Here is a 15,149-nt window from a genome sequence, read left to right as displayed (position 1 = left end):
TAAAACCAAGACTCTTTCCACCAGGGGCAAGCGTCCAGTCTGGTGGACCCCGGCCATAAACAAACTTTACAATAAGAAGAGAAAGCTGTTACATGATAGAGCAAAATCCATAAAAGAGAAGACACCCTTGATCATTATTAGTAAAAAAATACGAGCACTCATAAAATCATCCAAGGCCAACTTTGAGAGAAAAATTGCAATAGATTCAAAAGACAATCATAAGGCCTTCTTCAGCTATGTTAGAAACCTGGGTGGAACTCCCAGATATGCAGAATTAGTCCAAAATGATACAAAAATCACTGAACCCACAGACATTGCCAACATACAGGCAGACAGGTTCAGTGCAAACTTCACCCCCCTCTCCCCCCCAAAAGGAGAGATAACTATCCCAGCGGAGTGTAGCCTCCCAGACATCTCAAATGCGCAGGTGAAAGCTGCTCTCTCTAAAGCTAAAACACAGCATCAATGGGACCGGATGGTGTCCCCGGCTGTGTGCTACACAAACTCAACGAGGAACTAAACCCGCATATAAGGCAGCTGTTTAATCTTAGCCTTACCACAGGATACGTGCCCAAGGAGTGGCGTACGGCAACTGTGGTCCCACTCCACAAAGGCGGTGCCTCTACGGACCCTGGTAATTACCGCCCCATAAGCTTAACAAGCCTGGTCTGCAAAGCTATGGAGAGGATCATAATGGAACTCATAAACAAAGACATAGGGGACTTGCAGACATTGGACCCGACCCAGTTTGGCTTTGTCAAGGGCAGATCATGCCTTTTGAACTTGGTCGACTTCTTCGAAACAGTCACCAAGGCCTTTGATGAGGGAAAGGCAGTCCATACAGCATACCTTGACCTTGCAAAAGCTTTCGACACAATACCCAACTTGGGTATTATAGAGAAACTTACCAGCTTAAATGTAAACCCATATGTCACAAGATGGGTTGCAAACTGGCTAAAGGACAGAACCCACAGGGTTAGAGTTGCTGGCGCCATGTCAGACTCCAAGACGGTCACAAGTGGTGTCCCACGGGGCTCAGTCCTTTGCCCCCTGTTGTTCGGCATCTACTTCTCAGAAGTACAGGCAAACATAGGAGGACTATGGCTGGCAAAGTTTGCAGATGACTGCAAACTGGGCGCCATAGTGGAAAGTACATCAGACACAGATATCCTTCAGAGGGGTCTCACGGAAACTGAAAACTGGTGCCAGAGCCATGGCCTGAAGTTAAATGCCAAAAAATGTATAGTCATACCCTTCGGGAAAAACAAGTTAACCCCAAGCTACCACATAGGTGGCAATCCATTAAGCACAGAAGAGGTTATCAGGGACCTGGGGACCCAGGTTGACAGTGGCCTTTCTTTTGACACTCACATTGCTAAAGTGGTTAGAAAGACCTTCTACATTGCCCACCTGATCATGAAGGGATTCACATCCAGATCAAGTGAGGTCATTGTTCCCCTGTACTCTTCACTTATCAGACCAATGATCGAGTACAATGCCCCATTCGGGATGTATCTCGCCCGACACCTGCAGCAATTGGATAGACCCCAAAGGTTCCTCACCAAAAGGATAAAGGGACTCCAAAATCTGTCATATGCTGCCAGACTGAAGAAACTCCAGCTCTATTCAGTCGCATACCGCCTGCTCAGAAGTGACCTGTGCCTGACATACAAGGCCATGTCCAACCCGGAATTAATGGACATGCTCCACCTCAAAAAATCCAAATCTACCAGATCCACTAGAGCAAGCGACTTAAACCTTAGCACGGATATAAATAGAACATGCTGGAGGGATAGATTTGTCACCCAGAGACTCCCTATGCTGTGGAATAAAATCCCGGTCCATGTGAGGCAGAGCACCTCGCTGGCTCTGTTCAAGAGAAATCTTGACCAGTGGATGGGAGATCGTAGGTTTACCCCGGGAATCATCTCTGTGTCACTGCTGGACTGAGGCACAACAAACTAATGGGTACAGTATTTTTTAACATAAGGGGTGGCGTAAGCCACAAAACTTTGGGCTAGGCTTATAAATGCCTTACGGCAGATAGCCTAGTATAAACCTATGAACCTATGTTCAAGAGAAGGGGTAAAGCTCTGAGACACATCTCTCTCTCCAGCATGTTTTGCTTGTATCACAATGTGTAACACATAAATTACTAAACTTCATATTTTAATAAAACGACACACCACCAGACGATAAAGACTTCTGTGGCAAAATGTATCACAGTATCATATAACCAAAACGTAGCCACAGTAATCACCACGGCTTCCGCAATCCAAAACTTGTATTAGTTCTAATCGCATGTAACGGCGATGAAACAATCCAGTATAGAGAAAGAAATCCAAGCTGGTATATATAAAACTATAAAACGTTTATTCAGCAACAGTTAGCGCTTTCACCCATCGGCTTCATCAGACTTATGCTGGTTAAAGGTTAGACCTATCATTTAAATATCCCTTTACCTGTCCTTAATAGGTTAAAACTCTACTGCAATTCCATTACATCACATCCTTCCAGTCATCTGACAATATCAACTATTAAATATCCATACCATAGCTTCGTGGTTATTAACGCAAAACAATCATTAGAATATATAACTTAAAAACAAGTAGATAGCTCATAATATATATTGTAGATTGTACAGTATATATACTATAAATTAAAAACAGAACTCCTCATTAATGACATATATTGTAAATTTGAACCTATCTACTGAATCTATGAAGTTCAACGGAATTCATATACACATTTTTAAAATACAGATATATGTACAAATAATGACAGTATAGACATTTCTTAATGCTACAATAAAAATGTTTAAAATAAAATCCAAAGATACTAGGCAAGCTAGTTAATGATTAAATATCACTTAATACTTCGCTTCCTACCTTTCAAAATGGGTTTTATCGGAATCCTATCATTTAGACCAGGGCTAATATCCGCCCCGAGTCTAATAATCCATCTGGATTCACATTCCTCGGTATAGTTACATATATCTCCTCCCCTCAAAGTTGGTGTAACCAACTGCAATACCATAAACTTAAAACTATGGGAAGTGCCTAAAACATTTACATGTTTAGCTAGTGCATTATGTATACACTTAATTCATATATTGTATACATGGTCTCTTATTCTTTCCCGTAACTTCCTATTAGTTTTGCCAACGTAGAATGCTTGGCATTCAATACATTGGGCTAAGTAGACAATGCTCTCACTTTGACAAGTGGTATGTGTATGAAAATAGAACTTATTTCCAGTTCTAGGATGAAAAAATTCACATTTAGTGTTGACATATTGGCATTGTGCACAATTGCCACATGGTAGGGTATTCGTTTGCCTAGTACCCTGCAACAAAGTAGTTCCTGTTAATCGTCGATGGCATAATAGACGCTTTAATTTTTTTCTATTTTTAAAGCAGTAGACAGGGTAGGGTCCTACTATTTTTGCTAATTTCTCATCTAATAACAAGGTTCCTCAATGTTTATTTATAATTTCTTTGATGTTCTCTATATCAGCTGTATAGTATAGGGGAACTCTTATCGAAGTCTCTAATACAGAATTTAAAGGTACCTCATTCACACTGGTTCCTTCTGAAAAATAAGGTGCTGCTCTAGTCCTTCTTAAACCTTCTGTAACACTTATTGCCTGGTTAATCTCTCTATCTGTATAACGTCTATTTCTAAATCTGGAAGTCAAACTCCCCATTTCCATCTTATAACATTCCTCCATGGGATTGAGTCTCGACGTTCTCATGCACTGTCCCTTTAGGACATTCTCAAACACAAAGCGTGGGTGCATACTCCCACGATGCAGAATGGTATTCTTATAACAATCTTTCCTATATATCATAGTATTTAATAAACCATTCTCTAACTGCTCAATGCGCACATCCAAAAATGAAATGTGCGTTAATGAATAAGTAGCTGTAAATTTCAGGAAGGGAGTCAAAGAATTAACTTTATCAATAAAGGCTAACAACTTCTCTTCATCATCCTTCCAAATGAAGAAAAGATAGTCTACAAAACGTCTATAAAAAGAAACACACAGCCTAAATTCATCTAGAGCGAAAAGACAATTATTCTCCCATTCCGCCATAACAAGATTGGCGTAGCTATTGGCACAAGAAGTGCCCATAGCTACGCCATCTTTTTGTAGATATATGGTATTGTCAAATATAAAAACATTGTTCTGCAAGACAATGTCCAAAAAATATGTAACAAATCTATATTCCTACTATCAAAATCAGAATATTTGTTTAAATAAGAATATATCTGACAGATACCTTCTCCATTGGGAATCATCGTGAATAAACTTTTCACGTCTAATGTCACCAGGAAGAATGGCTCATCACCTCTTAAGTCCTTAGTATAAGTATACAAGTCCAAAAGGAACTGTTTCGTGTCTTTTAAAATAAAGTTATTACTTTCAACTACGGGTCTTAAGACACTCTCAACATACAAGGAAAAAGGCTCTGTGACCCACCCACTTCCTGAAACTATCGGACGCATTGGGGGGGTCAGTCATGGATTTATGGACCTTAGGAAGTCCCTGTATTAAAGGTAGTAGTGGATTATCTACTTTCAAAAACTTATAAAGACCGATATCAATATCAAGATTTGTAAGGGACTCATCTAGGGCCTGATGTATCATTTTTACCCTAGCCTTAACCTCATCCATTGTAATTATACTATAAAATGCTGTTATACTGAGCATATTATTCATTCTACTAACATAGTCATCTTTATCCATTAACACAGTGGGTCCTCCCTTATCCGCCTGTTTTATAACCAGGTCAGTATCAGCAATCAAACCTGCTAGGGCTTCCTTCTGTGTATATGTAATATTATATTTACTTTTATTTATTAGTCCTTGGGGGATAGTTTTCAAAGTATGTAAATCATTCTCCACTAACTTGGAGAATGTGTCCACTAAGGGATGTAATATCGGTACATATGTACTTTTTTGTTTATACTTAGACTGATACTGAGTATTAACATTCCCTCCAAAATCTAGTTTCAACTGTATATTGCGAGCAAGCATTTTCACATCTAATACTGTGTCAGTTAATCTGCTATTCACTGTTGGTATAAATGTAAGCCCTTTATTTAACTACTAGAGGATAATGTGAATAGAACCACGGGGATTGAACTTAATGATCGCAATCATCCATTGCCACTGGAAAATAATATCATTCCAGTAGAGCAAACATCTAGTAATTACTCTCATGGACAAGTAGTTAGGGCAAAGTTACCAATTAGAAAAGATGTTGATAGTCTTGAAGGGGGGTCTATTACTAACTTACGTACCCCTTTCCCCATAGAACAACGTTTCTCCAACAGGAGAAACAGGTCATACAGTCGGGGGAGACAAAAAAGGAAAGCTATGGACATCGAACATACGGGTCCCACATTAAAGAAAATGTGGGAGCAGATGGAGAAACGCTAATTGTTAATCTCTCCAATAAAATTCTCAGTAAAGATGAGGAAATAATTTTAAATAAAGGGCTTACATTTATACCAACAGTGAATAGCAGATTAACTGACACAGTATTAGATGTGAAAATGCTTGCTCGCAATATACAGTTGAAACTAGATTTTGGAGGGAATGTTAATACTCAGTATCAGTCTAAGTATAAACAAAAAAGTACATATGTACCGATATTACATCCCTTAGTAGACACATTCTCCAAGTTAGTGGAGAATGATTTACATACTTTGAAAACTATCCCCCAAGGACGAATAAATAAAAGTAAATATAATATTACATATACACAGAAGGAAGCCCTAGCAGGTTTGATTGCTGATACTGACCTGGTTATAAAACAGGCGGATAAGGGAGGACCCACTGTGTTAATGGATAAAGATGACTATGTTAGTAGAATGAATAATATGCTCAGTATAACAGCATTTTATAGTATAATTACAATGGATGAGGTTAAGGCTAGGGTAAAAATGATACATTACATCAGGCCCTAGATGAGTCCCTTACAAATCTTGATATTGATATCGGTCTTTATAAGTTTTTGAAAGTAGATAATCCACTACTACCTTTAATACAGGGACTTCCTAAGGTCCATAAATCCATGACTGACCCCCCAATGCGTCCGATAGTTTCAGGAAGTGGGTGGGTCACGGAGCCTTTTTCCTTGTATGTTGAGAGTGTCTTAAAACCCGTAGTTGAAAGTAATAACTTTATTTTAAAAGACACGAAACAGTTCCTTTTGGACTTGTATACTTATACTAAGGACTTAAGAGGTGATGAGCCATTCTTCCTGGTGACATTAGACGTGAAAAGTTTATTCACGATGATTCCCAATGGAGAAGGTATCTGTCAGATATATTCTTATTTAAACAAATATTCTGATTTGGATAGTAGGAATATAGATTTGTTAACATATTTTTTGGAAATTGTCTTGCAGAACAATGTTTTTATATTTGACAATACCATATATCTACAAAAAGATGGCGTAGCTATGGGCACTTCTTGTGCCAATAGCTACGCCAATCTTGTTATGGCGGAATGGGAGAATAATTGTCTTTTCGCTCTAGATGAATTTAGGCTGTGTGTTTCTTTTTATAGACGTTTTGTAGACGATCTTTTCTTCATTTGGAAGGATGATGAAGAGAAGTTGTTAGCCTTTATTGATAAAAGTTAATTCTTTGACTCCCTTCCTGAAATTTACAGCTACTTATTCATTAACGCACATTTCATTTTTGGATGTGCGCATTGAGCAGTTAGAGAATAGTTTATTAAATACTATGATATATAGGAAAGATTGTTATAAGAATACCATTCTGCATCGTGGGAGTATGCACCCACGCTTTGTGTTTGAGAATGTCCTAAAGGGACAGTGCATGAGAACGTCAAGACTCAATCCCATGGAGGAATGTTATAAGATGGAAATGGGGAGTTTGACTTCCAGATTTAGAAATAGACGTTATACAGACAGAGAGATTAACCAGGCAATAAGTGTTACAGAAGGTTTAAGAAGGACTAGAGCAGCACCTTATTTTTCAGAAGGAACCAGTGTGAATGAGGTACCTTTAAATTCTGTATTAGAGACTTCGATAAGAGTTCCCCTATACTATACAGCTGATATAGAGAACATCAAAGAAATTATAAATAAACATTGGGGAACCTTGTTATTAGATGAGAAATTAGCAAAAATAGTAGGACCCTACCCTGTATACTGCTTTAAAAATAGAAAAAATTTAAAGCGTCTATTATGCCATCGACCATTAACAGGAACTACTTTGTTGCAGGGTACTAGGCAAACGAATACCCTACCATGTGGCAATTGTGCACAATGCCAATATGTCAACACTAAATGTGAATTTTTTACATCCTAGAACTGGAAATAAGTTCTATTTTCATACACATACCACTTGTCAAAGTGAGAACATTGTCTACTTAGCCCAATGTATTGAATGCCAAGCATTCTACGTTGGCAAAACTAATAGGAAGTTACGGGAAAGAATAAGAGACCATGTATACAATATACGAATTAAGTGTATACATAATGCACTAGCTAAACATGTAAATGTTTTAGGCACTTCCCATAGTTTTACGTTTATGGTATTGCAGTTGGTTACACCAACTTTGAGGGGAGGAGATATATGTAACTATACTGAGGAATGTGAATCCAGATGGATTATTAGACTCAGGGCGGATATTAGCCCTGGTCTAAATGACAGGATTCCGATAAAACCCATTTTGAAAGGTAGGAAGCGAAGTATTAAGTGATATTTAATCATTAACTAGCTTGCCTAGTATCTTTGGATTTTATTTTAAAAAATTTTATTGTAGCATTAAGAAATGTCTATACTGTCATTATTTGTACATATATCTGTATTTTAAAAATGTGTATATGAATTCCGTTGAACTTTGTAGTTTCAGTAGATAGGTTCAAATTTACAATATATGTCATTAATGAGGAGTTCTGTTTTTAATTTATAGTATATATACTGTACAATCTACAATATATATTATGAGCTATCTACTTGTTTTTAAGTTATATATTCTAATGATTGTTTTGCGATAATAACCACGAAGCTATGGTATGGATATTTAATAGTTGATATTGTCAGATGACTGGAAGGATGTGATGTAATGGAATTGCAGTAGAGTTTTAACCTATTAAGGACAGGTAAAGGGATATTTAAATGATAGGTCTAACCTTTAACCAGCATAAGTCTGATGAAGCCGATGGGTGAAAGCGCTAACTGTTGCTGAATAAACGTTTTATAGTTTTATATATACCAGCTTGGATTTCTTTCTCTATACTGGATTGTTTCATCGCCATTACATGCGATTAGAACTAATACAAGTTTTGGATTGCGGAAGCCGTGGTGATTACTGTGGCTACGTTTTGGTTATATGAAACTTCATATTTTGTTGTCCACCCCAGCAAAGATCATCTAATCCTCTCCATCTCCCAAAACAATTTTGCTCAAAATTATTACCTGTGTCAGTCTATATCACCCTAAAACACTTTTAGGGGAGATCTTCCTTTTCCAAGGAAAATGTGCATTATGGAACTATCTTACTTATTAGCCAACAGTTTAAAACTAGAGTCGGCAATTAATGGACTATCATCTATAGCAGGATCATACTCCTTTGCTCATTTAACTTCCCCACACTTGACGGTATGTTTGCTGGCAGGCTGACCGCAAAGACTGAGTATGGGCTACTGCCTGCACTACTGATTCTCATGTGACATACATCAACCCTGTTCTTTGAAGGATAAACTGTTCAGCTTTGCTGGAATCTGTTATCATACATTTCAAAGTCAATACACTCTGCAATGTTCAGTAAAGCCCCCAACAGATCACAAAGATTCTAAAAGCGTATACTCTTCAACTCTTGAGATGTTTCATTTTGCTACTCCTTCTGACAACAGAGTAAAGGCCCACTAGAGAGAAGTATCTACTTTCAGGAGCAACCCTGAAGGTCTGTGTGACTATGTAACTTGTTCCGAACCACAAAGAAAGGAAAGAATGGAAATTATGAATAACACATCCGGCTCCAAGTCAAGTAGGCCAGATCATTGTCTACACACGTTAACTCTGACCATCTTACATGACTACTCAGGTCACACCTACTACACATCACAACTACCGAACCATCAAAACAATTAAACCTGGGCTTGAAAAAAATCTTAATATAGTTATGAAATTAATAAATACTTGCAGGTAAAGCAAATGCTTATGTGTAGTTACTGATGTCCACTTACTTCAAAGAAACTGGCATACTGCAATCATAGCATCTGTCCTGCATAACTCTCTCCCACGTACTACCAAAGATAATCAATTAAGTTGATGAGAGCAATATCCATAGTCATTCTACCAGCTCCTCAGCCAAAAGCATAAAAGAAATAGGATGTATACTGCACAGCAGCAGGACAAGAAAGACAGTAGCATTCACTCAAACCTGTCAGCATGGGATCATAAAACGTCCAAACTACAAAATAATCTCAAATCATTATTAATTAACACAAGACCAGGAAGACATTTTAGACACCACTGGCAAAAGCAGTAGTTTCCAGTGGCTCCGTACTTAGTACAAACATCTTACTCCATAATTAAAAACAGTACTAACAATTTGACATTTGAAAAAACACAGTATTATGTAACAGCAGTAATTAAAACAGTACTGGTAATGTAATACTTGGAAAAAGAAATAATAAAGAAACCATGGAAATGAAGAAAGCAGGTGGAAAGTACAATAGGCTATCAAGGATTTAAGGAAAACTATGAGCTGACAAAATATACTAGATTACTGCTACACTGAGTATATAAAGCAAAAAAATGAAAACAGGAGGTAGGTAAAGCATTTAAATCAAGACAATAGCTATGCATAAGCAGTGCTAACGACAAGAAAACAAAATAAATGAAAAACTCCACTTTGATATTGGAGGGTTGATGAAAAAATGAAAAACAGAACTGCACTGTGATGCCATAAACTTTTGCAAACATTCCCTAAACTAACACAGTACACAAAATGTCCTTCCCTATAATTTATAGTGGAATATTACTTATGCATTTTTTTACAACATTTTTGGTATAATAACCAAAGTTACATGTACAGGTTGAATCTACCGGTAGCCAATTAAAACAAAAAGTCAGCCATGCAATAACCTTTAATGGGCTGGCAAAGCAAACAACATCTTGTCAGATTTTGCATGCTTACACATCCTCATTTGGTGCTAAAGGCTTGCTTTACTCACATTACCAAAATGACTCACTGATGCACACATATAAACGTTTACACTACTTTATATCATTTGCTTTCAATACTGCATATTACTGTGTGTATGTGAAACCATCCATCCAAAACCCATTTTCCCATTTTGCACATGAGGTTGAGGTGTCACTTCAACAGCAACAGTTATCTAGAACAAAGGTTCACACCACCAGGTGCCTAGCCCTGCCACAGCTGTTCTTCCATACCTCACACTCATACCTATGGCCAATTTACAGTATTCAATCAACCTACTGCATGTCTTTGGAATGTGGAAGAAAACCCAGGCAAACACAGGACATGTAGACTCCAATCAGAAGCCACCACAGCCAAGAATTAAACCCCTGAACCTCTCACTTTGTGTACAGGGGTGTGTCCAGAAATGTATGTTTTGTATTTAGACCTTATGCTCGTCCCCACCATTCACCTTTCATTTACAAATGTACTCAGCTGCTCTTATGTACGTCGAAAAGGGACACTTTACTTCAACTGTTGTTACTTGCAACCATAAAATCACTACTTTAGATGTGCACTCTTCTCAAGAAAGCATATTTTGTATAGCACTGTATAGTATAATAGTTCACAGTTCTAACTTTCTGTGCTGTTTGAACTATAAAGTTTTTGACAGATGTTCAGAAAAAAAACTATACTCACTTGAGTACAGTGAGTATGCCTAGCTACACCAGTGTGCGTGTGTGTTTTCCGAAGTTCTCAGCCCCCTCTACACAGACGTATGCCGACAACTGGGGGCAATGCCCAGAACAGAAGTGTGTGAAAGGGGAAAGCGGTGGGTATAACGAAGATCCTTACCGCAAAGTCAGGGCAAGGGTGGATGCATCAACTATATTCTAATAGAACAACATTGCCTTCTTCAGTATCCGTGCTGCCGCTTTGCTTACAGATCCTTGTCATACCTGTCCTTCCCTTGTTTGGAAAAAAAAAGCATGCTGCAGCAAGGTGTTTAAAGTCCATGAGAACTATACACGCCCACCTCTTGGGTGCATGCCCCGCCAGTCCAGATCTCGTGTGTTTACTCCGTATTTACTTTCCCATCCCCCATCCTTTTGTTTATGCCATCAACCCCACCCCTCTCTTGATTAATACAGAGATCAGTAAGCGGCGGTAACACTTCTCTCCCTTTCTAATTGCGGATACAATACAACTACAGCGCCCAACCTTCTGTAGATCGGTAGGAGCACTTCTTACCTCTGCTTTTCAACAGTTCGGTAGATCCGTCGGTTTGCTACAGGCCGAACGGGAAGTGACGCACTATGCAGCGGGTGCCAACGTGGTCCAATGCATCAAAAGAAACAGTTTCTTGTTGCTAAGGGGAGCTGATCGTCGTGTAAGCAAGCGGACTGACTGTTCCTCGAAAGCGCTTAGGCACCATTACTGCCGGCGCTATGTCAGCAAGTCCTGTCTTGACACCTGCTGTCTTATAAAAAATAGACCGCAGACCATCGTTTTGAGCTAGGGTTACCACTTGTCCCTCTTTCAGTAGTTCATGTCCTACAAAAATACAAATTGGCAAATGTCCTGAGATTTAGAGCAAAACGTAATTCTAAAGTTTTGTTTAATAGTTAGATAAATCAATTGTTTTGTATCTGAAACCCGACATGTTATATGAAATCAAAAGCAACTCAAATGCTATAAGCATGAACTTTTATTTTGGAACTAAAAGTGAAGTTATGCCCTTTACACTGGATATGGGTATGTTTTGCCCTGCAAAATCTCACGTTTCTGCAAAAAATCATAAAAGTCTCCACTTTATATATTTGAAAAAGTGGCGACTCTGAGATAGTCAGATTTCAGGCTCGGATTTAATATAGTAAAAGGTAAAATTGTCTTTAAAACACGCTAGGTATGACTGAATATATGAGTATGTAACAAGAGTGTTTTTGAAGACATCGGTGGACAAAAATCCCAGTCTGATTTCAATCTGAATGTGGAGGAAGCCAACAAGAAGTGGGTACTTATTTGGTCACCAGGTCGGATAGGACTGTGCATAGCCAATTTACAGAAGGGTTTTCACGAGAAAAGCTTGATGTTAAGTTGTCTATCTCGCCTTCATTCTTGCTGGATGGGTTCGGAGCCGACCTCGGCTCCGACTCGGCCACTCTAAAAGCTCGAGAGTTGGTTCCACCGGCTAGAGGCTCCCCTTATATCCCACAATGCTAGGCGTGTATCACCTCAGATCTCGTTTGCCGCTACAGCTATCGAGACGTGTTGTTTCACCGGCTTCAGGTTAGTGTAGGAACTAGTTTAAAAAGTTGAGTTAAAAGCCTTTAATTTAGTTTTCCATACAGTTTCCCCTTACCTTAAAGGTCTTTTATCCCTTTAATCTAGTTTTTCTTTAATTTTTACCTAAGAACTTATAGTTCTTCCCTTAGGCCTTCGGGCCCTCCCATTCCTTTGGAGTGTGTGTGTTTTCTGTAGGGAATATATACATTAATAACTAATTTCTTAGTTTAATTCCTTTTTTTACTTTTATAAGTGTAATCGGTGTGCTTGTGTTTGTGTTTGGTTACACTTTTTCCTTGTTATGTCCAAGGATTCGAAGGTCTCAGGTTTCAAGAAGTGTGACTCGTGCTGTCAGAAAATGTCTCTGACAGACGGTCACACTTCTTGTGTGTACTGCCTGGGACCTTTACACCTGCAGGACTCCTGTGCTGTATGCCATGGCTTCAGCCCTAGAGTCCTGCAGGAAAGAAAAAACAAGCTCATTTTAAGGGGCTTGCTTAAGCCTGAGGGTCCCCCTACTGCTACTTCTGGTAAACCCTCTAAGGCTCATAGGTCCTCGACTCCAGCATCTGAGTTGGCGCCTAAGGTTTCGAAGCCTACTAAGACATCGGCTCTGGCTGGAGCCGATGAGACTCAAACTGCTACTCCTGTGGTTCCCTCGGCTCCGGCCGGAGCCGAGGCTTTAGAAATTTCTGAGTCGGCTCCGATCAGACCATCGGAGCCGACATCTAGAAAGAGGTCCAGGTCACCATCCCTTGGCTCCGTTCATTCGGCTCCAGCATCTCCCTTGCTGTCTGAACGGAGCCATAGATCTCACTCCTCTAGATCATCGAGGCTTTCGGATCATGATCTTCAGAGGGTAGTGAGTCGACTTCTTAAGTCCGAGGCACTGGCCCAAATGCTTCAGAGCCCGACTCATCAGTCGAAGCTTGACCCTATTCCTCAAAATGTTCCTCCTCCGACTCCTTTGAGCTCGGAGCCGGGGCATTTTGGACCCGAGACTGTGGTAGCGTCGGAGCCGATACAATTGTCTTCGGCTCCGTCGTTGGCTCCGATTTCTTCCTTGGAAGAAACTCGGCGTCGGACTTCCCTTGTCGGCTCCGAGGGGGTGAGTGGCATCGGACCCTTGTCCGACCCCGCTCTCCCTCTCGGTGCTTCGGCGCTGGTGAGTTCGGCTCCGACATCGGCCTCGGAGCCATCACTGTCGGTGCCGAGGGAGGTTTTCAGCTTTTCGGAGCGGGGACCTCTGGCTCTGCCTGACAGGGGTGCGTTCGAGGTCATGCGGAGTGTGTTGGAACCTGGTTCAACTCCACAGTCGGCTTCGTCCATCCCTCCCTCTTCGGTGCCTCAGGTTATGTCTACTCACTCCCTCATCCCGGACCGCAGAGAGCCAGCTCCTCAAGAATCCCCTGTGGGGATCTCATCCTCTTCCGAGGCCTCTCCTGAATTGGCAGGGGAGCCCCCTAGGAAGAGAAAGTGTAAGAGGAAGCACATAGACTCACCTGAGTCTGTCACCTCTGACACAGATTTAGAGGATTCTGAGGGTTCCCCCCGTTCCCCTTCTGAAGATGTCTCCTTTGCAGACATTCTAGAGATCCTGAAACAGAGGGGAAATTGGCCAGCCCTTAACCCTTCGGAGGATGAATCTGTGTATCTTGAGGCATTTGGCTCTCGCCCTTCCACCTCCTGGGTGTCCCCCCCCCTTTGACCCCCTCATGCAGGTGGTAGCTAAAAAGGCTTGGACGGCTCCTGACTCTGTGGACCCCACCCCCAGGAGACCTTCAAAGTTTATCACAGCACCAACAGATAAGCAATTTCTGACTAAGGGAGTTTCTGTGGATGCTATGGTGGTAGCTGCCGCCACTAAGAAGGAGCTAGCTGATCCTTCTGTGCCTGTCCATCCTCCTAACAAGGAATCTAGGTCGATGGACAGGTACGGGAAGCGGATGTTTTCATCAGCGACCTTTGCTATCGTCGCTGAACTACCTCTGTCATTTCACTCGTCTTCAAAGAGACTTGATCAAGGAAGCGAGTGAGATGTTAAAGGATCCTACAGCTGCGGGTTTTCAGGATAAGATGAACGCTCAGCTGACTACCCTAAATTCTATAGCTAACTCCTCCATGCGCCTCCTCTCATATGCGGCTGATGGAGCGAGCAGAGCCGCAGGGACAGGTGTGGCCTTACGCAGGCATGCCTGGATGCGGTTATGCAATTTTGCGGACCCCTTTAAAACGTCTTTCACTAATTCCCCGTTTGATGGATCATCCCTCTTTGGTACTCAAGTGAAAGAGACCTTGACGAGGTGCGAGACGGATGGCAAAACTCTTTCTGCCGTCGGAGTCCGTTTTTCTACTCCTTCTAGGCCTTACCCCAAAGGCCAGAAAAGTGGAAAAATGTGGTTCCGCAAACAATCTCAAGGGACCTTGCCTGACGCACAGAGTCGGTTCCCCTCCAGAGGCAGAGGAGGGAACAACAATGGTAGACGTCACCCTAGGGGCAGGGGGGGTCCGCAGAACCAGGGCAATCGAGAAACTTTTTCCGATAAGCCCTTCCAGCATCCCTGAGGTGTTGCCTGACTGCCCACCTTCGGAGGCAGTCGGGGGAAGATTATCACTGTACCCAGAAGCCTGGCGATCCCTAACTCAAGACAAGTGGGTACAGTCCATCA

At 40.8% G+C, this 15,149-nt stretch overlaps 1 protein-coding gene across 2 annotated transcripts in view; it reads right to left on the bottom strand.

Moving 5' to 3' along the window:
• Positions 1 to 11,539, bottom strand: part of MCRIP1 (MAPK regulated corepressor interacting protein 1) — a 502,946-nt gene extending 491,407 nt beyond the window's left edge. Inside the window, exon 1 of one of the 2 annotated variants that reach the window (XM_044068200.1) lies at positions 11,446 to 11,539. The gene's annotated coding sequence lies outside the window, so the exon portion shown is untranslated. Of the gene's footprint in view, positions 1 to 11,049; positions 11,297 to 11,445 lie in introns of those variants that run through there. The other variant, XM_044068201.1, reaches the window with a different exon arrangement.
• Between the last annotated feature and the right edge of the window lie 3,610 nt (positions 11,540 to 15,149).

Source organism: Protopterus annectens, chromosome 4.part0 (genome assembly GCF_019279795.1).
Source record: "Protopterus annectens isolate FY-2018-M chromosome 4.part0, PAN1.0, whole genome shotgun sequence".
Classification (NCBI taxonomy): Eukaryota; Metazoa; Chordata; order Ceratodontiformes; family Protopteridae; genus Protopterus; species Protopterus annectens.
The sequence above is the reverse complement of the archived record's forward strand: the minus strand, read 5'-3'. Positions and strand labels throughout refer to the sequence as shown.